Source organism: Pristiophorus japonicus, chromosome 6 (genome assembly GCF_044704955.1).
Source record: "Pristiophorus japonicus isolate sPriJap1 chromosome 6, sPriJap1.hap1, whole genome shotgun sequence".
In the NCBI taxonomy this organism is placed as follows: domain Eukaryota; kingdom Metazoa; phylum Chordata; class Chondrichthyes; family Pristiophoridae; genus Pristiophorus; species Pristiophorus japonicus.
This window is the reverse complement of record NC_091982.1, coordinates 120,152,633-120,175,836: the sequence shown is the minus strand read 5'-3', so window position 1 is coordinate 120,175,836 and position 23,204 is coordinate 120,152,633. Positions and strand designations below refer to the sequence as shown.

Sequence of the window (23,204 nt, the reverse complement as noted above, 5' to 3'; positions counted from 1 at the left end):
TCCCTCAATGGCAAGTGGATTACCTCTGGATTACACTGGGCCGAACTGTAAATACGGGTTGTAATGTTGGGTTAATGGGCCCAAGTTTCGGCATCTGTTGAATATGGCGCACCTCCGAGACTTACGTGAGCTGCCTGGGCTCGAAGGTGCGCCGGAATAAATTACTGCAATTCTCCGGTCCTCCTGGACCGTGGCATGGCGTGGCTTGGCGCGGCGCAGCGTTGTTTTCCTGGGGCGGAGCAAGCCTATAGTACTCTGCAGGTGGGCGGGGCTAAGCCCCTGTGTGTCTAAATGCAGCCGGCATCGTTGTGCGTGCGCGTTGCAACGTGCGCGCATGCGCAATGGAACCTCGACCTTGGCAATCGGCCATTTAAAGCGAGAACGTGACACGCATTTAAAGCTGGCTGGGCTTTTTGGTTGCAGGTAGGAAAAGGATTGAACATTATTTTATTGATTCTTGTGCAGAGGAGTGCTGAAAAGGTGCTGCATAGGTGCAAGCAAGGACATTTAAAGAGAAAACGTGGCTGACACTCATTTAAAGCTAGCTGGGATTTTTGGTTGCAGGTAGGAAAAGGATTGAACATTATTTTATTGCTTCTTGTGCAAAGGTACCACATAGGTGCAAGCAAGGACATTTAAAGGGAAAACGTGGCACTCTGTTACAGCGAGCTGTGTGATTTATGGGTGCAGGAAGGGAAGGAGTGAAAAGTCTTAAGTGATTCTTGGAGTGCAAAGGGGTGCTGCACACATGCATGCAAGAAAAGGACTGTGTTTTTAATAATCACTGAGTGGAAATCCAGTACCTGTACAGCAATGCAAGAACGTACAGCAATGCAAGAACGTGCAGCGAGAACGAAGAACTTCTTGCATGACGAAGTCGAGACACTAGTTAATGTCATTGAGGGTAGATGGCAGGAGCTGGACACCAGCAACAGAGGCTGCACAAAATTGGCACCCAAAGAAATCAAGAAACGCTGGGACCTGCTTGCAGACGAATACTGCGCAGTGGTGAATACCAGGAAATCTGGAGCCCAGTGTAAAAAGAAATGGCAGGATCTTGGTCAAGTCATTAGTGTAAGTAATATCTTCATTTTCTCAATGGAATTGCAATTCTAAATGTGACCAGCTGTATATGTCCCACCCGACAGAAAGGCACCCTCTCTTAAAAGTTATATTTTTATCATTGCAAAAGAAATTGGCTCACAACAAAAGGGAAAGAACACGAACAGGAGGAGGCCCGCCAAATCTGCACCCAGTGACACCCTTGGAACAGAGGGTCGCTGCTATGATGAGTCGTGCCTGGAGAAAGGCAATCAGTGATGCACAAGCTGGGCCCACACGCTTGGGAGAGGGTAAGTCCTGAAAATGCATCGTGACCCTTTAAATCAACCTGCTGCCTTGCCTGCTATGTGCGAGACTATCCATGTCACCCATCCTGCCCACTCCTGTGCTGCTAACCATTTGACTGTTCGGTTATATTTTGCAGAACATGATGTCAATCCAGAAGATTCAGAGGAAGAGTCGGATGCATGCGATCAAGACCAAGGTGGTGACGGGGAGGAAGGGCGAATGGATATGTGTTCAGGGAAGAATGTCGATCGTAATATGGATCAGTTCATAGTGCAGGGCCTCACTATCCCAGAGAATACCATGAATTCTCCTACAACATTCCACTCCTTCATCCACTCCCCATCCTTCCGTGGTGCTTTAAGTTCTGATGCGGCATGTCATCGTCTCCTCGCGTACCCATCCGCGCTTAGTGATGCAGGTTCTGGTAAGACGTTCCATGGTTTCACATCCTTTGAGGTTGAGAGTCACAGTGGTGGTGGCAGCTTGTAGCACCCAGGGCCCCATTCTCAGAGGTAGAGGGTCACGGTGGTAGTGGTAGAATGCCGCGTGGAATACCCAGGGCCCCATTATCAGAGGAAGTGGGTCCCAGTGGTGGTGGTAGAATGCCGCGTGGAACACCCAGGGCCCCAGTGTCAGAGGAAGCGGGTCCCAGTGGTGGTGGTGGTGGTGGTGGTGGAATGCAGTGTGGAACACCCAGGGCCCCACCATCCCACCCTGTGCCTCGCACTGGAGTGGTGCCACGAGGCAGAGCCGGGGGGAGAGGAAGCAGAAACCGAGTAGGCTCTCCTGAAATGCAGCGTTCAACAAATGGGCTTGACGTTATTGCATTGGGTGTGGAGGGCAATGACCTTACCCGTTCACTCGAGGGCACCATCAGAGGGGTTGGTGATGAGTTGACAGCGCTGTGTGGGCAAATAGCAGTTATGCCACGTGAACTGAGTGCGGGAATGGCAACGCCAGTGTAAATGCTGGCAGAGGCCATCGAAAAGTTAGCTGCTGCAATAAGCGCACACCTCCCTACCAATCAAATGCCCCTCCCACTGCAAACCCAGTATCAGCCTCTATAGTGATCCAAGCAGGGACCCCCCCTCTCTCCCCCCCACCCCCGCACCCCCCCACCCTCTCTCTTCCCCTATCCACCCTCTCTTCCTCCCACCACCCCTTCTATTCCCCTACACCCCACCACCCCTTCTCTTCCCCTACACCCCCCTCCCCATGAGGCAGTGCACATGCACCGAGATGTGGATGAGAGCTGGGTGCAGCCTTTCTTTGCTGCTGGTGTTGATGTAGTAGATTTGATGCCACTGTTGGAAATGTTTACAAATTGAAATTGTGTACTAAGTTTTGTAACTGTACAAGTATATAAGTGATCATAGAGTTTTTAAGTGATCTTAGTAAGTTGTTTAGGAGGAACTGAGGGAAATCTTTATTAGTCGGGAAATTGTGTTGGGGAAATTGATGGGATTGAAGGCCGATAAATCCCCAGGGCCTGATGGACTGCATCCCAGAGTACTTAAGGAGGTGGCCTTGGAAATAGCGGATGCATTGACAGTCATTTTCCAACATTCCATTGACTCTGGATCAGTTCCTATCGAGTGGAGGGTAGCCAATGTAACCCCACTTTTTAAAAAAGGAGGGAGAGAGAAAGCAGGGAATTATAGACCGGTCAGCCTGACCTCAGTAGTGGGTAAAATGATGGAATCAATTATTAAGGATGTCATAGCAGCGCATTTGGAAAATGGTGACATGATAGGTCCAAGTCAGCATGGATTTGTAAAAGGAAGATCATGCTTGACAAATCTTCTGGAATTTTTTGAGGATGTTTCCAATAAAGTGGACAAAGGAGTACCAGTTGATGTGGTATATTTGGACTTTCAGAAGGCTTTCGACAAGGTCCCACACAGGAGATTAATGTGCAAAGTTAAAGCACATGGGATTGGGGGTAGTGTGCTGACGTGGATTGAGAACTGGTTGTCAGACAGGAAGCAAAGAGTAGGAGTAAATGGGTACTTTTCGGAATGGCAGGCAGTGACTAGTGGGGTACCGCAGGGTTCTGTGCTGGGGCCCCAGCTGTTTACATTATACATTAATGATTTAGACGAAGGGATTAAATGTAGTATCTCCAAATTTGCGGATGACACTAAGTTGGGTGGCAGTGTGAGCTGCGAGGAGGATGCTATGAGGCTACAGAGTGACTTGGATAGGTTAGGTGAGTGGGCAAATGCGTGGCAGATGAAGTATAATGTGGATAAATGTGAGGTTATCCACTTTGGTGGTAAAAACAGAGAGACAGACTATTATCTGAATGGTGACAGATTAGGAAAAGGGAAGGTGCAACGAGACCTGGGTGTCATGGTACATCAGTCATTGAAGGTTGGCATGCAGGTACAGCAGGCGGTTAAGAAAGCAAATGGCATGTTGGCCTTCATAGCGAGGGGATTTGAGTACAGGGGCAGGGAGGTGTTGCTACAGTTGTACAGGGCCTTGGTGAGGCCACACCTGGAGTATTGTGTACAGTTTTGGTCTCCTAACTTGAGGAAGGACATACTTGCTGTTGAGGGAGTGCAGCGAAGATTCACCAGACTGATTCCCGGGATGGTGGGACTGACCTATCAAGAAAGACTGAATCAACTGGGCTTGTATTCACTGGAGTTCAGAAGAGTGAGAGGGGACCTCATAGAAACGTTTAAAATTCTGACGGGTTTGGACAGGTTGGATGCAGGAAGAATGTTCCCAATGTTGGGGAAGTCCAGAACCAGGGGTCACAGTCTAAGGATAAGGGGTAAGCCATTTAGGACCGAGATAAGGAGAAACTTCTTCACCCAGAGAGTGGTGAACCTGTGGAATTCTCTACCACAGGAAGTAGTTGAGGCCAATTCACTAAATATATTCAAAAGGGAGTTAGATGAAGTCCTTACTACTCGGGGGATCAAGGGGTATGGCGTGAAAGCAGGAAGTGGGTACTGAAGTTTCATGTTCAGCCATGAACTCGTTGAATGGCGGTGCAGGCTAGAAGGGCTGAATGGCCTGCTCCTGCACCTATTTTCTATGTTTCTATGTTTCTATGTTTACATTTACTGCGTTAAAGTTATCTTATGGTTGTTCAGTAATTCTGTTTACAGATTAAAATTGTTTACTATGTTTTCTAACTTTAGAACTATATAAATGTTTGGGGTTGTTAAGTGATCGGAAAGAGTCAAATCAAAATTGATACAACAGTGATTTTATTGCAGTAAAGTACATTGTAAAGATTTCAATGAAATGTATTGTACATTGAGACAGAATCATGACAAGAATGGTTTTATTATTATTGCACTAAAGTAAAGTACATTGTAAGCATATCAATAAAGTTCATTACTTAACATTACAACTGATTCCTGGTCCATTAACATACCAAACACAATCTTTAAGGAACACCTGCAAAAGATATACATCCCTCATCCCTTCAGTCATGCGTGCCTCCTGCACCTAGCCATGACAGAGGGGCATGCTGGTGTGTTGTGTCGTGGCTCGGAGATCTCTCCTGCTGCAGTGGGATGGGTGTCCGTGGACCGAGGAAGCCAGCGACTAATTGCACTATAGTATCTGAAACACACAGATTGGTCCTGCTGCTGACTGCGAGGGGTTGGGTTGGGGGCTGGGGGGTGGAGCGGGGAGGGTAAGAGTGCTGTTGGGAGTGCAGGAGTGAGGAGGGACACATGGAGCGAAGGGTTGGGACGTGGGGGGGGGGGGAAGAGTGCTGCTGGGGGTGTGGGAGACAATGGTGGGTTAGGGTGGCTTACAACACTTTACTCTAACAGTCTGTCCCTGACGGAGGCACAATGCCAAACAGTTAGTTTTACAAATGAGGTGAATCATTCAAGTAATAGGTTGGACTAATGGGGTATGATGATTTCCAAAGGATCAAATTAGCCATAATTAGGTGTTGATGTGCCTGCCTCAGCCAGGAGGCTACACTTGTTTATTTATAAAAAGAGAAGCAACTATCCTCATTCAGCAGATATAAGGCAAGATATCATCAAAAGAGGTTTTTGGACATTTTAAGTGATGTGTTTAGTGCTTCAGTCCTTTTTGTGTTTAATTCTCGCCCCCTCTCCGGCTGTGCCTGTACTGAGCTTACCTCTAGGTAAGGTTGTTCTGAACTTACAAAAGTGGGCACTTACTCCAGCCTAAGTTAGTTTGTAGTATGTTTTCACTGCCGAAACTTGCAAAACAGGCCTGAGTGGCTGGACACACCCCCTTTTGAAAATAAAATACCTTACCTAAAGCCAACCTCAACTAACTTAGTAGAACTGGAGCAAACTAATATCCGAGAATTGCAATTTCTAACATTCTCCAAACTAAACTAGTTGCTCCAAAAAACTAGGAGCAACTCCACCCGAAACTTGGGCCCAATATTTTGTAGTTTTGCTCAATTGCCACTGGAGAGTGGGGAGAAAACTTCTTTGAATGTTATCTTATGCGAGGTTCATTGATGGTAGCTGCATCCTCAGGAAACTGAGTGGGTAGAGTCCAGGATGAAAGTAACAGCTTGCATTTATATGCTGTATCATCTTTCACATGTTCAGGGAGTCCTAAATCACTTCTCAGTAAATGAAGGACTGTTGAAGTGTAGTTACTGTTGTAATGTAACAACAACATCATCATCATCATCATAGGCAGTCCCTTGAAATCGAGGAAGACTTGCTTCCACTTTAAAAATGAGTTCTCAAGTGGCTGTACAATCCAATACAGGAATTACAGTCTCTGTCACAGGTGGGACAGACAGTGGTTGAAGGAAAGGGTGGGTGGGACTGGTTTGCCGCATGCTCCTTCCGCTGTCTGTGCTTGTTTTCTGCATGCTCTCGGCGACGAGACTCGAGATGCTCAACGCCCTCCCGGATGCTCTTCCTCCATGTTGACCAGTCTAGGGCCATGGATTCCCAGGTGTTGGTGGGGATGTTGCATTTTATCAAGGAGGCTTTGAGGGTGTCCTTGAAACGTTTCCTCTGCCCACCTGGGGCTCACTTGCCGTGTAGGAGTTCCGAGTAGAGCACTTGCTTTGGGAGTCTTGTGTCAGGCATGTGGATGATGTGGCCCACCCAACGGAGCTGGTAGAGTGTGGTCAGTGCTTCAATGCTGGGGATGTTGGCCTGAGCGAGACCACTAACGTTGGTGCGTCTTTCCTCCCAGCGGATTTGCAGGATCTTGTGGAGGCAGCTTTGAAATATCTGCTGTATATGGTCCACGTCTCTGAGCCATATAGGAATGTAACAACACATTGCAGACAACATGCATGGCGATGTTACACTTGCTGAGCTCAGTGGCAGGGTGGCCAACCCTCGATGTTCCTAACTTGGTGTTACATTATTCTTGCTTTTATCCCTCAGCTAAAAGGTCGTTACATTATACATCTTCCATGACCTTTACCCTCGGTTTCTATTAGTTACCATTAGCTCAGCATTCCAAAGACTTGCTGACTTCTGTTACCGGGGCTGAAAGGCCCAAAGTGGGCATGAGGGCATAGCATGAGCTGCCTTGTCTCCTTGCATGTTACAGAAGAACCTATAGTTGTCAAACAGATGGACGTATCTATCAGTAGGTAAGAACTACACAAGGAATCAGAAAACTGTCTTGTATGATGAAATTCGGTACCAGCCTTACAAGGTAATGTAACAGTAATCAATCTGCAGACAACAAGGTCCTGCAAACAACAGTGAGATAATCTGCTTTTAGTGATGTTAGTTAAGGAATAAATGTTGGCCAGTATACCACGGAGAATTTCTCGTTCTTCTTCGAATAGTAACATGAGATGTTTAACATCCATGTGAGATGGTTGACAGGGCCTCAGTTTATTGTCTCATGCAACTCCCGACAGGCAAGTTGTCCATGATCTGTGGAAGGCTTGGTGGACTCCACAGCTTTCCTAATCCTTACCCCCTTGTTCTCTAGTGTCATGATACTGTTTGTAACGGTGTATGTTTTCACTGATCGTGCGATGAAATTCCAAATTTCTCCAGATGCCTTCTTTCAGGTGAATTCTGAAGGAGTCCTTTACCAGAGTGTTTGTGACTTGATCAGAGCAGGCGGTGACTCTATAGTTCTGGATGTCTGCTGTGGTACAGGTATGTAGGATTATGGTGTGAGTCAAGAATGTTGGACAATGATTGAAAAGTACTGGAGATATTTTCCTGCTTGTTTTCTTCTACAACATACGTCAGTGTCTGTAAATTGCTTTGAGACATCCGGTGGTTGTGAAAATGGCCCAATTGCCCAGGATGATATTTCTTTCCTGTAGCCCAGGGACACTGAGTCCAATTGTACCGCCTCTACCTCTGTAACTCCGCAGAGTTCAAGGATTCAAAAATGGGAGCTTCCAATCTATACGGTTTAGTGCGATATCTTACGGTGCATTTGGCCACTAAGCTTGAGATGCATGTTTGATATTATTCAGATTGTAACTGATTCCCAAAACCTGTTTGCACAGTATGATAAACTGCCATTCTTCATCATTTTTTATTAGTTGAGGTTGTCCATCAAAGATTATAACTTGTAAAAAAAAAAAGTGATCATTGTCATCTAATTGGACCCAAAACATATTTGGATCTGTAATGCCTGTTTTTGGGGCGCTACGAGTGCCCTTAGAGGTCCAAAATAGCATTTGCAACACACGCACACACTTGTGAAAAGAAGTGATACACCGAGATAGGAGGGTCTCCAGCCCAACGGAGCTCCAGGGATACCAGCCGCGCCCAGACCACCAACACCGGCACCTTCAGGCCGGCTCGCCTTCTACCTTCAGCGGGATATCGACCGGAGGTGCGGCCCAACCTCAGCAGCTGAGCCAGAGACTGACAAGTTTTAAAACTTATATTTTAGACTCGCAACCGAAACACTTTTAAACATTTATTATTAACCTACATCTTTGACTTTTAACAGCTTTTAGAAACTTTTTAAACTGGGGAAACTTTTATAATCTATTATTGATTTATATCTTAGATTTTTAACAACTCTTAGAAACTTCTTAAAACATTTGAACAACTCTTAGAAATTTTTGAAATAAATTGGGAACCTTTATCAACTTTTAATCTTTTAAAATAACTTTGGAAATCACCTTCCTAATGCCTGCCCCCCAACCTAGCCTCGGGCCATCTACCATCAATGGCGCCACCCGGCGCCGAGGTTGAAGCCAACACTTCGCCGTAGGCAATTAAACTTATCGAGCTGTGCCTGATCTCCAGTTGTCTTGGACCCCCTTGCCACTGGACCAAGACCTTGTTCAGCTAAGCCCGTGTGGTTGCCGGTATGCAGCGGCCACCCCACGTTAAAAGAACTCACGCACAGGCATCTTCCACTTCGTCAATATGAAGTTCGGGACCTGGAACGTCAGGATCCTCATGGACAATCCCAACAGCAACAGGCCGGAACGCCGCACCGCCATAGTTACCTGGGAACTCAGACGTTTTTCACATTGACATCGCTGCCCTAAGCGAGACCCGGCGGGCAGGGGAAGGCCAGTTGAAGGAACATGGTGGAGGTTACACCTTCTTCTGGAAAGGGAAACCAGAGGCAGAACGCCGCCTTCATGGAGTCAGCTTTGCCATCAAGAATGAGCTGGTTGACCGCCTCAAAGACTCCCTCTGTGGGGTCAACGAACGCCTCATGATTCTCCGTATCACCCTATCTCGGAACCAATGTGCCACAGTCATCAGTGCATACGCCCCCACACTCGATGCAATGGATGAGGGTTTTTATTCCAACCTTGAGACATCCTTGTCCCGTGTCCCCACAGGTGACAAATTGATCCTCCTGGGTGATTGTAATGCCAGGGTTGGCAAAGACACAGCCCTCTGGGGAGGCGTGATTGGAAGAGAAGGGGTAGGGAAAGCCAATTCCAGTGGTACCCTACTCCTGACAAAATGCCTAGAACATGAACTCCTCATTACCAACACCCTGTTCCACCAGAGGGACAAATACAAGGCATCATGGCAACACTCTCGCTCCAAACACTGGCACCTGCTTGACTATGTCATCGTCCGAGCCAGGGATCGCAAGGATGTGCGCATCACCCGCACCATGACAGGAGCTGTCGACTGCTGGACGGACCACTGCCTAATCTGATCCATCATCAACATTAACATTGCCCCAAAGCAGAGGGGACAGCAGAAGCAGTTCCACAAAAAAGTTAATGCCTGGGCACTTAGAGACCCAGCTAAGAGAGCTCTATACAGCCAGCACCTCAGCCAATCTGGTGTGCCTTGATGACCCTGAGATGCTGAATCCCCATAATGCTTGGTCTGCCCTCCAGGCCTCTATAACCAGTGCCTGTGAAGAGACACTTTGGTCACTCAACCAGAAAACACCAGGATTGGTTTGATGAAAATGATCAGGAGATCGAAGAACGAATAGATCGCAAGCGCAAAGCATTTCTGAGCCTCAAGCGACAGCCCAACTCGGGAGCTGCAAAACAACATTACAGACGGCTCAGGGCTCAGGTCCAACAAAAAACTTGGGACCTAAAGAACAGGTGGTGGATGGAGAAAGCACAGGAGATACAACAACTGGCCGACAGCCATGATATGCGAGGATTCTTCACTGCACGCAAGGCCACCTACGGTCCAAACTCCCAAGGCCCCACCCCACTCCTGGCCAAAACGGGGAAACACTCATCAAGGACACCGAGGCTGTCAGGGCCCGATGGAAGGAGCACTTTGAAGATCTCCTCAATCAAGACTCTGCCTTTGACTCGAGTGTTCTCGATTCCATCCTGCAGCATGCCACCGTCACCAACGTTGCACGAGGTTGGCAAAGCCATAAAACAGCTCAAGAATAACAAGATGACGGGTGCGGATGGAATCCCTGCTGAGGCACTAAAATATGGCGGAGAGGCGCTGTTGGCGCGGATACATGACCTCATCTCTCTCATCTGGAGGGAGGAGAGCATGCCGGGAGATCTCAGAGATGCAGTGATCGTGACCATCTTTAATAAAGTGGACAAGTCCGACTGCGGCAATTACAGGGGAATCTCCCTGCTTTCAGCCACTGGGAAAGTTGTCGCTCGAGTTCTCCTCAATCGTCTTCTCCCTTTGGCCGAGGAGCTCCTCCCGGAATCACAATGCAGATTTTGTCCCCTATGGGGCACAAGAGACAAGATCTTTGCAGCGCGCCAGTTGCAGGAAAAACTCAGGGAGCAGCGCCAGCCCTTATACATCGGCCTTTTGACACTGTCAACCGTGAGGGTTGATGGAGCGTCCTCCTCCGTTTCAGATGCCCTCAAAAGTTTGTCAACATCCTTCGCCTCCTTCACGATGACATGCAGGCCATGATCCTTACCAACGGATCCATTACAGACCCAATTCACGTCCAGACCGGGGTCAAACAGGGCTGCGTTATCGCTCCAACCCTCTTCTCAATCTTCCTCGCTGCCATGTTCCACCTCACAATCAACAAGCTCCCTGCTGGAGTGGAATTAAACTACAGAATCAGTGGGAAGCTGTTTAACTACGCCGCCTCCAGGCCACGTCCAAGATCACCCCAACCTCTCTCATTGAGCTGCAGTATGCAGACGATACCTGCGTCTGTGCACATTCAGAGGCTGAACTCCAGGATATAGTCAATGTATGCACTGAGGCATATGAAAGCATGGGCCTTACGCTTAACATCCGTAAGACAAAGGTCCTTCACCAGCCTGCCACCGCTGCACAGCACTACCCTCCAATCATCAAGAGACACGGCGTGGCCCTGGACAACCATTTCCAACATCTCGGGAGCCTCTTATCAACAAAGGCAGACATTGATGCGGAGATTCAACATCGCCTCCAGTGCGCCAGCACAGCCTTCGGCCGCCTATGGAAAAGGGTGTTTGAAGACCAGGCCCTCATATCTACACCAAGTTCATGGTCTACAGGGCTGTAGTAATACCCGCCCTCCTGTATAGAACTGAGGCATGGACGATGTACAGAAGGCACCTCAAGTCGCTGGAGATATATCACCAACGATGTCTCCGCAAGATCCTGCAAATCCCCTGGGAGGACAGGCCCACCAACATCAGTGTCCTCGACCAGGCTAACATCCCCAGTATTGCAGCACTGACCACACTCGATCAGCTTCATTGGGCAGGCCACATAGTACGCATGCCAGATACGAGACTCCCTAAGCAAATGCTTTATGCGGAGCTCCTTCATGATAAACGAGCCAAAGGAGGACAGCAGAAACGTTATAAGGACACCCTCAAAGCCGCCCTGGTAAAGTGCGACATCACCACTGACACCTGGGAGATCCTGGCCGCAGACTGCCCAAGGTGCAGAAAGCCCATCCGGGAGGGTGTGGAGCTCTTTGAGGCTTGACACAAGGAGCATCAAGAGGCCAGGTGCAGAAAACCAGCCCTACTGAACCCTTCCCCCGACGAATGTCTGTCCCACCTGTAACCAGGTTTGTGGCTCTCGTATCGGACTTTTCAGCCATCAAAGAACTCACTTTGGGAGTGGAAGCAAGTCCTCCTCGATTCGGAGAGACTGCCTATGATGACATTTGTGATACGAATCGCGCCGGACCCCATATTGGGGAGCGCGATGGCTTGAGCGCGCAGTGAATGCCCCTCAGAAAAGGGCAGAGCAGACAAATCATGGCATCAATCAGTGTGCAACACTGATTTGACGCCAGCGCTGCCATTTTGGAGCTCAACGCTCCGGCTAATAACACCCTTTGAAGCTCGCACAGCTGGACATGTGTTCAGGAGCAGGAAGGACCCACCCCCACCACCACCGCTATTTAAAGACAGAGTCTTTGACAGAGTCTATGGCTCTCATATTGGACTGTTCAGCCACCAAAGAACTCACTTCAGGAGTGGAAGCAAATCTTCCTCAATTCCGAGGGACTGCCTATGATGATGATGATGATGATTAATGGGATCAGCAACTACTTTCAGCTTGGTTGCTGGTTGATTTCTTCTGGCTGTTGGTATGCGTCAACAAGTGTTTGGCAACTTTATACAAATATAGAAAGCACCAAAGTCTACAGAGAGTGGTGTGACAGGTGCTGAAAGCCTTTTTCTTGACTTCAAGGCTTCTGCACAATCCATTTGCTGCCATATGTGGGACTTACAGTAGGAATTCCCGTTTGAATACAGCGTGACTTGGAGAATGAGCAGAGGCCACGCAGAGCAGGACAAGCTGCTGAAAGTGGGAGGAGGAGGGCGAGAAGTGCTCTCAGCAGGAGGCCGTATCTACCCAGGGTGTTCAGGGAGCAGTTCTCCTACCTGAACCTCAGCGAGAAACAAGGTGTGAATTGTCTGCGCTTTAGTAAGCATGTCCTCACTGAAATCTACCACCTGCTGCAGCCACAACTGCAACCCCCGAGCAGGGCAAGGGACACATTGCCAGCGGCTGTGAATGTGACCCTGGCCATGAACCTTTATTGTGTCGGGCTCCTTCCAGGCTGGAGCAGGAGATACCGCCATTACCGCCCTGCCGCCATTACTGCCCCGGAATCAGCAAAGCCCAAAATCCAGCCCTACAGTTGTCAAACAAGTAGATGTATCTATCAGTAGGGCAGAACTACACCTGGAATCAGAAAACTGTCTTATATGACGAAAGTCGATACAACTTTGTAAGGGGCCTTGGGGATTTGGGCTGTCTTGTTGACATTCTCCAGATAATGTCTGTTTCAGCAACATTGCATTGAGGAACTGTCTTTAACCACATAATGGAGCCTTCAATACAAAATAGAATCTGATCACCTAATTCACGTAACATAGCTTCTCAACACCCGCATTTACCATCAGTTACAACAGGAAACTGGGAGACCCTCTGCACAATTTCAGGGCCATGGCAAATTACTGCAGGTTTTTAAATAAAAAACAAGGTGGAGGGAGAAGGTTCCGAGACAATAGGTAATTATGATGCTAATGAGCCAGCCTTGATATCTCAAAAACTGTAAATAATGAGCAATTTGGTGGTTCAGCTCCCTGTGCTTGCTTCATGTACCCAGATATTGGGTAAGAGCTTCTGACGAAGGGTCATGGATCCATCACACTAACCCTACCTTCCTCTCCACAGATGCTGCCTGACCTGCTGAGTGTTTCCAGCATTTTCTGTTTTTAGCTCAGATTTTCAGCATCCGCAGTATTTTTCTTGCTTACTGTGATGCTGAACCCAAAGAAAATGCCTAGTATAAGCACCCTAAAATTTCATGCCTGATTTATTTATAGGCCTTGAGATTTGGAAGGAGCCGTATCTTGGCACTGTTGCTCATTGAAGGGATAGAAATAAAGACTTGCATTTATATAGTGCCTTTCAAGACCACCGGACGTCTCAAAGCCAATGAATTACTTTGAAATGTTGTAACATGGGAAACGTGGCAGCCAACTTGCACACAGCAAGCTCCCACAAACAGCAATGTGATAATAGCCAGATAATCTGTTTTTGTTATGTTGATTGAGGAATAAATATTGGCCAGGACACCGGGGATAACTCCCCTGCTTCTCTTCGAAATAGTGCCATGGGATCTTTTACGTCCACCTGAGAGAGCAGACGGGACCTCGATTTAACGTCTCATGTGAAAGACAGCATCTCCGACAGTGCAGCACTCCCTCAGCACTGCACTGGAGTGTCAGCCTAGATTTATGTGCTGAAGTTCCTGGGTAATGCTAAATCACAGCACCAAGATCTGTTGGTTTCTGATCTGTCCTTACTATGCAGTATAAATGCACACGAGGCCCATACTTGAGAGAAGGTCACTCTGTGACCAGTAACTTTTATTACCAAGACCTCAAGTGATGAAGGTGGGTGGAGCTTCCCCTTTTATACCTAAAAGTCCAGGTTAGGAGTGTCTCCCACAAGTTCACCCCCTTGTGGTCAATGTTCTCAAGGTGTACAACTTCGGTCAGCTTATACATGGATTACAATGATAGTTGAATACATGACATCACCTCCCCCCAAAGTCTTATTGGGATCACAGGTTACTCTGGTGGTTTATGCTCCCTTGTAGAGCGCCTGAGTTGGGGCTCAGGTTGTTGGGTGCTGGCCTGAGTGTCTGCTGTTTGCAGTGCCTCAGGCCTGTCTGGACTGCCCACAGTGACTGGGCTCTCCTCCACTTGGTTCCAGTGTTCGGTCACCTGTGGTGGAGTAAACTCTACGTCGTGTTCTTCCTCTGCTTCTTCTATGGGGTTGCTGAACCTCCTTTTAGTTTGATCCACGTGTTTGCGGCAGATTTGTCCATTGGTAAGTTTAACGACCAAAACGCTATTCCCCTCTTTAGCAATCACAGTGCCTGCAAGCCATTTGGGCCCTGCAGCATAATTAAGGATAAAAACAGGGTCATTGACATCAATACATCGCGCCCTCGCATTCCTGTCATGGTAGTCACATTGTGACTGACGCCTGCTCTCAACAATTTTTTTCATAGTGGGATGTATAAGGGATAACCTGATTTTGAGTGTCCTTTTCATGAGCAGCTCTGCGGATGGAACCCCTGTGAGTGAGTGTGGTCGGGATCTATTGGCCAACAGGAGGCGTGATAAGCGGCTTTGTAGGGAACCCCCTTGGATTCTGAGCATCCCCTGTTTGATTATCTGCACTGCTCGTTCCACCTGGCTGTTTGAGGCTGGCTTGAACAGTGCCGTTCTGACATGACTTTGGGGGGAGGTGATGTCATGTATTCAACTATCATTGTAACCCATGTATAAGCTGACCTAAGTTGTACACCCTGAGAACATTGACCACAAGGGGGTGAACTTGTGGGAGACACTCCTAACCTGGACTTTCAGGTATAAAAGGGGGAGCTCCATTCATCTTCATCAGGGAGTACGTTCTGGATCCACAAACCGTCAGGAGATGAGCCCTGCGATTGTCGGCCGAATCCTGTCCCAACCATTCCTTAGTGACCAAACTTTGCTGTAGTCTCTCAATAAAGTCATCCCAATCATCACCAACACAGCACCTCTCTTCTATGCTGCTAGTGGCCATGCTCGCGTGGTTTAAATCCCATCCTCGTCGCCAATGATATGTCCTTACTATAGGTATAAATGCACATGAGGCCCATATTTGAGAGAAGGTCACTCTGTGACCAGTTACCTTTATTACCAAGACCTCAAGTAATGAAGGTGGGTGGAGCTTTCCCTTTTATACCTGAAAGTCCAGGTTAGGAGTGTCTCCCACAAGTTCACCGCCTTGTGGTCAATGTTCTCAAGATGTACAACTTAGGTCAGCTTATACATGGGTTACAATGATAGTTGAATACATGACAGTATCAGCAGCTTGAGCTATGTGGAGATTGCTGGGAACAGACAGTAACATTTGTATGTGGCCCCAAGGCTGCATCATGTACACAAAGCCAAGGAAAGAATTGCAGCACTCCTACATCAGGGTATGGATTGCCATGTAGAGCAGCAAGAAATAGAATGTGGCCCCACTATTGACTGGCACACCCTCGACCCTGATTCCTTTCCACAAACATGCTTCTGACTACATTTGAAGTGGGTGCCAAAGGCAAAGATACCAAAATGTCTTGTTAACCTGGTGTCGAGTACGGTGCTGGAGGAGAAAATTAGCTGCAAAATATTGCAGACAGATGGGTCGGTAATTACCGAATGCTTGGTTTTATTTTGCAGGAGCCATTAGTTTGACAGTGTGCCAAGGAGCAGCCAGAGTGATAGGAATCGAGTTTATTGATCAGGCTGCAGAGGATGATCGGTGCAATGCCGTGCTGTTACTGGTGGGGCAGGGTCATGATTCATTTCATTCGATTCACAGGTATGAAAGTGCACTGGGCAATGTTCTCTCTAACCTTTTTTGTACGGAGCAGGCCATGAACTCCTTTGAGCATGACCATTTCATCCCTGGGCACATTTTACACCAACAACTTCCACAGCTACAACTTTCACATCAACAATGGCAGCAACAGCAACTACTTCAATGCACAGATATTGCCACTCCACCATCTCAAATCGTGAGACTATCAGACAAAGTTCGATGCAAGGTTAACATAACTTCCCTGAGTTTGAATTCTATTCCTTTAGAAATAAGCCCCAGTGCGTTATTTGCACTTTTATGGTTTATTTAACCTGCGTTGTTCCTTTTAATGATTTGTAAATCTATACCCCTACATCCCTTTGCAACTCTACCTCATTTATACTTTTATTTTCCAAGGAGTAAGGTCCCACATGGCAGACTGGTCACAAAAGAAAAAGCCCATGGGATCCAGGGCAAAGTGGCAAGTTGGATCCAAAATTGGCTCAGAGACAGGAAGCAAAGGGTAATGGTTGATGGGTGTTTTTGCGACTGGAAGGATGCTTTCAGTGGGGTTCCACAAGGCTTAGTACTGGGTCCCTTGCTTTTTGTGAGATACATCAATGATCTAGACTTGAATATAGGGAGTATGATTGAGAAGCTTGCAGATGAAACTAAAATCGGGGCTGTGTGGTGGATAATGAAGAAGAAAGCTGCGGACTGCAGGACGATATCAATTTGCCACTGTTCTGCCCAACTGGTCAGGTGGGCAGAACAGTGGCAAATGGAATTTAATCCAAAGAGGTGTGAGGCAATGCATTTGGGGAGGGCTAACAAGGAAAATGAATACCCATTAAATGGTAGGATACTGAGAAGTGTAGAGGAACAAAGGGACCTTGGAGTGCATGTCCACAGATCCCTGAAAGTAGCAGGTCAGGTAGATAAGGTGGCTAAGAAGACATACGGAATGCTTGCCTTTATTAGCTGAGGCATAGATTACAAGAGCAGGGGGGAAATGTTTGAACTGTATAAAACAGTGGTTAGGCCACAGCTGGAGCACTGCATGCAGTTTTGGTCACCGTATTACAGGAAGGATGTGATTGCACGAGAGAGAGTACGAAGGAGATTTACGAGGATGTTGTGGGAGTGGAGAATCTAAGCTATGAGGGCAGATTAGATAGGCTGGGTTTGTTTTCATTGATACAGAGGAGGCTGAGGGGAGACCTCATTGAAGTGTATAAAATTATGAGGGGCCTGGATAGAAAGGATCGATTTCCCTCACCAGAGTGGTCAACAACCAGGGAGCATAAATTTAAAGTAATTGATAGAAGGTTTAGAGGGGATTTAAGGGGAAATTTCATCACGCAGTCTGGAGCTCATTGCCTGAAAGGTGGTAGAGGCAAAAACCTTCACTACATTTAAAAAGTACTTGGATGTGCACCTGAAGTGCCGTAACCTGCAGGGTTACGGACCGAGAGCTGAAAAGTGGGATTAGGCTGGGTAGCCTCTTGTTGGCCGGTGCAGACACGATGGGCCGAAATGGCCTCCTTCCATGCTGTAATCTTATTCTATGATTCTATAAGTAGGTAGTCTCCTTATTCCTTACATTTACCTATATTGAAATTAATTTGTCAGTTACATACCCATTCTGCATGTTTGTTTACGGTAAAATGAACATCACTTTCCTGTATTTTTTCCCGGCTTTAAACAATTTTACAAATTAAAAAAAAATACATTTTTTTTCTAACAAAGGCAACCTTTGGGTTGAATTCTTCAGCAGACAGATGGGCTAATTGGGTTGGCCTGTAGAAAGTGAGGTGCCTCAACATTTCTAAAAAGATAAGGCTGCATCTATTTGTACTAACTGAAATGCAGCCGTTTCTTTGGCTCTCCATTTTCACATGATCTATTGCTGCTTTGAGGAGAAGCCACACCCGGAAGTTCCTCTGGAATGTGTAACTGGAACCGCCCAGCCCAAGTTCTGGCTGACTTTCCAATTTGTAATTTGATCAATTTTGACTTCAGAAGCCACAGAGAATAGATCTCCCCAAAAGCCACCAATTCCAGTCGAAGTCCCTTTCCCCAGAATGTGCATCCCTCCCCCAGCTGATGTCTCTTATACCAGCGCAAATGCTGCCTCCACCAGCTGAAAACCCTTATACCAGCACATGTGCTGCCTCCCAGAGCCGAAACCTGTACCCCAGCTAAAGTGCATCCCTACCCCAGTTGAAGTCCCTTACCCTGCTCTCTCTTTCTCTGCCACCCCCGCCCCGTCCCAGGCTCTCTCTCTCTCTTCCCCCAAGCTTTCTCTCTCTTCCCCCCCGTCCCCCCCCACAGGCTCGCTCTCTCTCCCCCGCCTCCCGCGGCTCTCTTTCCCCCCCCCCAGACTCTCTCTCGCTCTCTTCCCCCCACAGACTCACTCTCTCTCTCTCTCTCTCTCTCTCTCCCCCCCAGGCTCTCTCCCTCTCCCCCGCGCGCCCCCCAAACTCTCTCTCTCTCTCTCTCTCTCTCCCCGCTCCCCCAGCCTCTCTCTTGCTCCACCCCCTCACCCCCCCACCCCGAGCTCTCTCTCCCCCCCAGGCTCTCTCTCTCTCCCCCAGGCTCTCTCTCTCTCCCCCCAGGCTCTCTCTCTCTCTCCCCCCAGGCTCTCTCTCTTTCTCCCCCCAGGCTCTCTCTCTCTCTTTCCCCCCAGGCTCTCTCTCTTTCTCCCCCCAGGCTCTCTCTCTCTCTCTCCCCCCAGGCTCTCTCTCTCTCTCTCTCTCCCCCTGGGCTCTCTCTCTCTCTCTCCCCCCAGGCTCTCTCTCTCTCTCTCTCCCCCCCCAGGTGCTCTCTCTCTCTCTCGCTCTCTCTCTCCCCCCAGGCTTTCGCTCTCTCTCTCTCTCCCCCCAGGCTCTCTCTCTCTCCCCCCCCCCCCAGGCTCTCTCTCTCTCCCCGCAGGCTCTCTCTCTCTCTTTCTCTCTCTCTCCCCCCCCCCAGCGCTCTCTCTCTCTCTCTCCCCCCAGGCTCTCTCTCTCTCTCTCCCCCAGTCTCTCGCTCTCTCCCCCCAGGCTCTCTCTCTCTCTCTCTCTCTCTCTCTCCCCCCAGGCTCTCTATCTCTCTCTCCCCCCAGGCTCTCTCTCTCTCTCTCTCTCCCCCTGGGCTCTCTCTCTCTCTCTCCCCCCAGGCTCTCTCTCTCTCTCTCTCTCCCCCTGGGCTCTCTCTCTCTCTCTCCCCCCAGGCTCTCTCTCTCTCTCTCTCTCCCCCCCCAGGTGCTCTCTCTCTCTCTCTCACTCTCTCTCTCCCCCCAGGCTTTCGCTCTCTCTCTCTCTCCCCCCAGGCTCTCTCTCTCCCCCCCCCCCCCCCAGGCTCTCTCTCTCTCCCCGCAGGCTCTCTCTCTCTCTTTCTCTCTCTCTCCCCCCCCCCCCCCAGCGCTCTCTCTCTCTCTCTCCCCCCAGGCTCTCTCTCTCTCTCTCCCCCAGTCTCTCGCTCTCTCCCCCCAGGCTCTCTCTCTCTCTCTCTCTCTCTCTCTCCCCCCAGGCTCTCTATCTCTCTCTCCCCCCAGGCTCTCTCTCTCTCCCCCCAGGCTCTCTCTGTCTCTCTCTCTCTCTTTCCCCCCCCACAGCTCTCTCTCTCTCTCTCTCTCTCTCTCTCTCTCTCTCTCTCTCTCTCTCTCCCCCCCCCCCCAGGCTCTCTCTCTCTCTCTCTCTCTCTCTCCCCCAGTGTCATGTATTCAACCAGCATTGTAACCCATATATAAACTGACCCAAGTTGTACACCGTGAGAACACTGACCACTAGGTGGGAGACACTCCTAACCTGGACCTTCAGGTATAAAAGGGGAAGCTCCACCCACCTTCATCACTTGAGTGCTAAGGAATAAAGGACAGGTCACAGACTGACCTTCTTGCAAGCATGGGCCTCGTGTGCATTTATACTGTGTAGTAAGGACGTATCACCCAGTCTCTCTCTCTCTCCCCCCAGGCTCTCTCTCTCTTTCTCTCCCCCAGTCTCTCTCTACATCCAGGCTCTCTCTCTCTCTCTCTCTCCCTCTCTCTGTCCCTCCAGGCTCGCTCTTTCTCTCTCTCTCTCTCTCTCTCTCTCTCTCTCTCTCTCTCTCTCTCTCTCTCTCTCTCTCCCCCTCTCTCCCCCCAGGCTCTCTCTCACCCCCAGGCTCTCTCTCTCTCTCTCTCTCCCCAGGCTCTCTCTCCCCAGGCTCTCTCTCTCCCCCCAGACTCTCACTCTCTCTCTCCCCCCAGGCTCTCTCTCTCCCCCCAGGCGCTCTCTCTCTCTCTCTCTCTCTCTCACTCTCTCTCTTCCCCCCAGGCTCTCACTCTCTCTCTCTCCCCCCAGGCTCTCACTCTCTCTCCCCCCAGGCTCTCTCTCTCCCCCCAGGCTCTCACTCTCTCTCTCTCCCCCCAGGCTCTCTCTCTCTCTCTCTCTCTCTCTCTCTCTCTCTTCCCCCCAGGCTCTCTCTCTCTCTCTTCCCCCCAGGCTCTCTCGCTCCCCCCAGGTGCTCAAGCTCTCTCCCCATTTCTCTCTCTTTCCCCCCCCCCCCCCCCCCCCAAGCAGACGCTTGCGGCGTTACGGGTGGATCAGAGGCAACGTGGTGTTGGACGCATGTGCAGAAAAGGGTTAGTGGGAATTGCACTGGGATGGGGTGGGGGTGGGGGGGCGGCAGTGATATTTGTCCTAACTCTTGCTTCTTCGCATGCGTCAGGAGACTCATCTGCAGAAGTGAGACTTAGTACAAATAGTTACTCTGAAAAGATAAACCTGACACCAGAGTTCTGATTTTCAAAAGTAAACTCCAATTTTCTCTACTTTTTGTGTTTTTAAGGTTTTTAATTAGCTTTCATCAGAAACTAGACTAAAACCATAAATCCACCCCGGTGCAATATTGGATTTAGTAAAAAGTAGTATATACTTGTTAAACTTGTGTTAATCACTCTTTCTCCTTCTGCGAGAAAGCTTCCTTGCTTCATCTAATGATTGAAAGCTTGATCTTACAAACCCATCTGTAGTAGGATTGTTTTATGTTAAAAACCGGATGTATGAATAGCTCAACTTGTTTCTCATTTCCTGTCCTCACACAGCTCACTGCCATCCGATAGCAACAGAGTCCCTTCTTACTCACCTGTTGCAGGTAAAACGTGGCGATTCGCTCACCTGCAACAGGTGAGTAAGAAGGGACTCTGTTCCTTGGGAAAGGCCCCCTCCCCCACTTGGGGAAAGGCCCCCCCTCGGGGAAAGGCCCCTCTCCCGCTTGGGGAAAAGCCCCCACCTTGGGGAAAGGCCCCTCTCCCGCTTGGGGAAAGGCCCCCACCTCGGGGAAAGGCGCCCCCTTGGGGAAAGGCCCCCCACCTCGGGTAAAGGCCCCCATCGGGGAAAGGCCCCACCTCAGGGAAAGGTCTCGGCCCGATTTGCCCCGTTGGAGCCACGGAGTTTATGTAAGGCAGGCCCCTCGTAGCGGGGTGTGACAGGAGGTGGAGGGACACGCTGCCCTCATCACCATGGGAACTGACTGAGCACGGCTCCTCTACAGCCGCTGCCTGCAGCACGTGGACCTTCCCAGAGGTCAACACAGTGGGTAAAATGATGGAATCAATTATTAAGGATGTCATAGCAGTGCATTTGGAAAGAGGTGACATGATAGGTCCAAGTCAGCATGGATTTGTGAAAGGGAAATCATGCTTGACAAATCTTCTGGAATTTTTTGAGGATGTTTCCAGTAGAGTGGACAAGGGAGAACCAGTTGATGTGGTATATTTGGACTTTCAAAAGGCTTTCGACAAGGTCCCACACAAGAGATTAATGTGCAAAGTTAAAGCACATGGGATTGGGGGTAGTGTGCTGACATGGATTGAGACCTGGTTGTCAGACAGGAAGCAAAGAGTAGGAGTAAATGGGGACTTTTCAGAATGGCAGGCAGTGACTAGTGGGGTACCGCAAGGTTCTGTGCTGGGGCCCCAGCTGTTTACACTGTACATTAATGATTTAGACGAGGGGATTAAATGTAGTATCTCCAAATTTGCGGATGACACTAAGTTGGGTGACAGTGTGAGCTGCGAGGAGGATGCTATGAGGCTGCAGAGCGACTTGGATAGGTTAGGTGAGTGGGCAAATGCATGGCAGATGAAGTATAATGTGGATAAATGTGAGGTTATCCACTTTGGTGGTAAAAACAGAGAGACAGACTATTATCTGAATGGTGACAGATTAGGAAAAGGGGAGGTGCAACGAGACCTGGGTGTCATGGTACATCAGTCATTGAAGGTTGGCATGCAGGTACAGCAGGCGGTTAAGAAAGCAAATGGCATGTTGGCCTTCATAGCGAGGGGATTTGAGTACAGGGGCAGGGAGGTGTTGCTACAGTTGTACAGGGCCTTGGTGAGGCCACACCTGGAGTACTGTGTACAGTTTTGGTCTCCTAACCTGAGGAAGGACATTCTTGCTATTGAGGGAGTGCAGCGAAGGTTCACCAGACTGATTCCCGGGATGGCGGGACTGACCTATCAAGAAAGACTGGATCAACTGGGCTTGTATTCACTGGAGTTCAGAAGAATGAGAGGGGACCTCATAGAAACGTTTAAAATTCTGATGGGTTTAGACAGGTTAGATGCAGGAAGAATGTTCCCAATGTTGGGGAAGTCCAGAACCAGGGGACACAGTCTAAGGATAAGGGGTAAGCCATTTAGGACCGAGATGAGGAGGAATTTCTTCACCCAGAGAGTGGTGAACCTGTGGAATTCTCTACCACAGAAAGTTGTTGAGGCCAATTCACTAAATATATTCAAAAAGGAGTTAGATGGAGTCCTTACTACTCGGGGAATCAAGGGGTATGGCGAGAAAGCAGGAATGGGGTACTGAAGTTGCATGTTCAGCCATGAACTCATTGAATGGCGGTGCAGGCTAGAAGGGCCGAATGGCCTACTCCTGCACCTATTTTCTATGTTTCTATGTTTCTATGTTAACCCCTCACCCACTCCCTACTCTTTTGGCCGCTGCCCCAACTCCTTTGGTAATTTCGAATTGGGATCTGAGGTGGCAAGACGTTCCAGGCTGTTGTGCATTGGGCCCCTCCACTGCTTCAGCTGTTCGACAGTCTAGTTCCCTGCGCGGCATTTAATTCAACCTGCGCACGAGCTCTGGAACACGTGCTCAGCTGCGCACC

The 23,204-nt window shown here is 49.0% G+C and overlaps 1 pseudogene; it reads left to right on the top strand.

The window, feature by feature from the left end:
* Positions 1 to 23,204, top strand: part of LOC139266161 (tRNA (uracil-5-)-methyltransferase homolog B-like) — a 74,055-nt pseudogene that overhangs the window by 46,596 nt on the left and 4,255 nt on the right.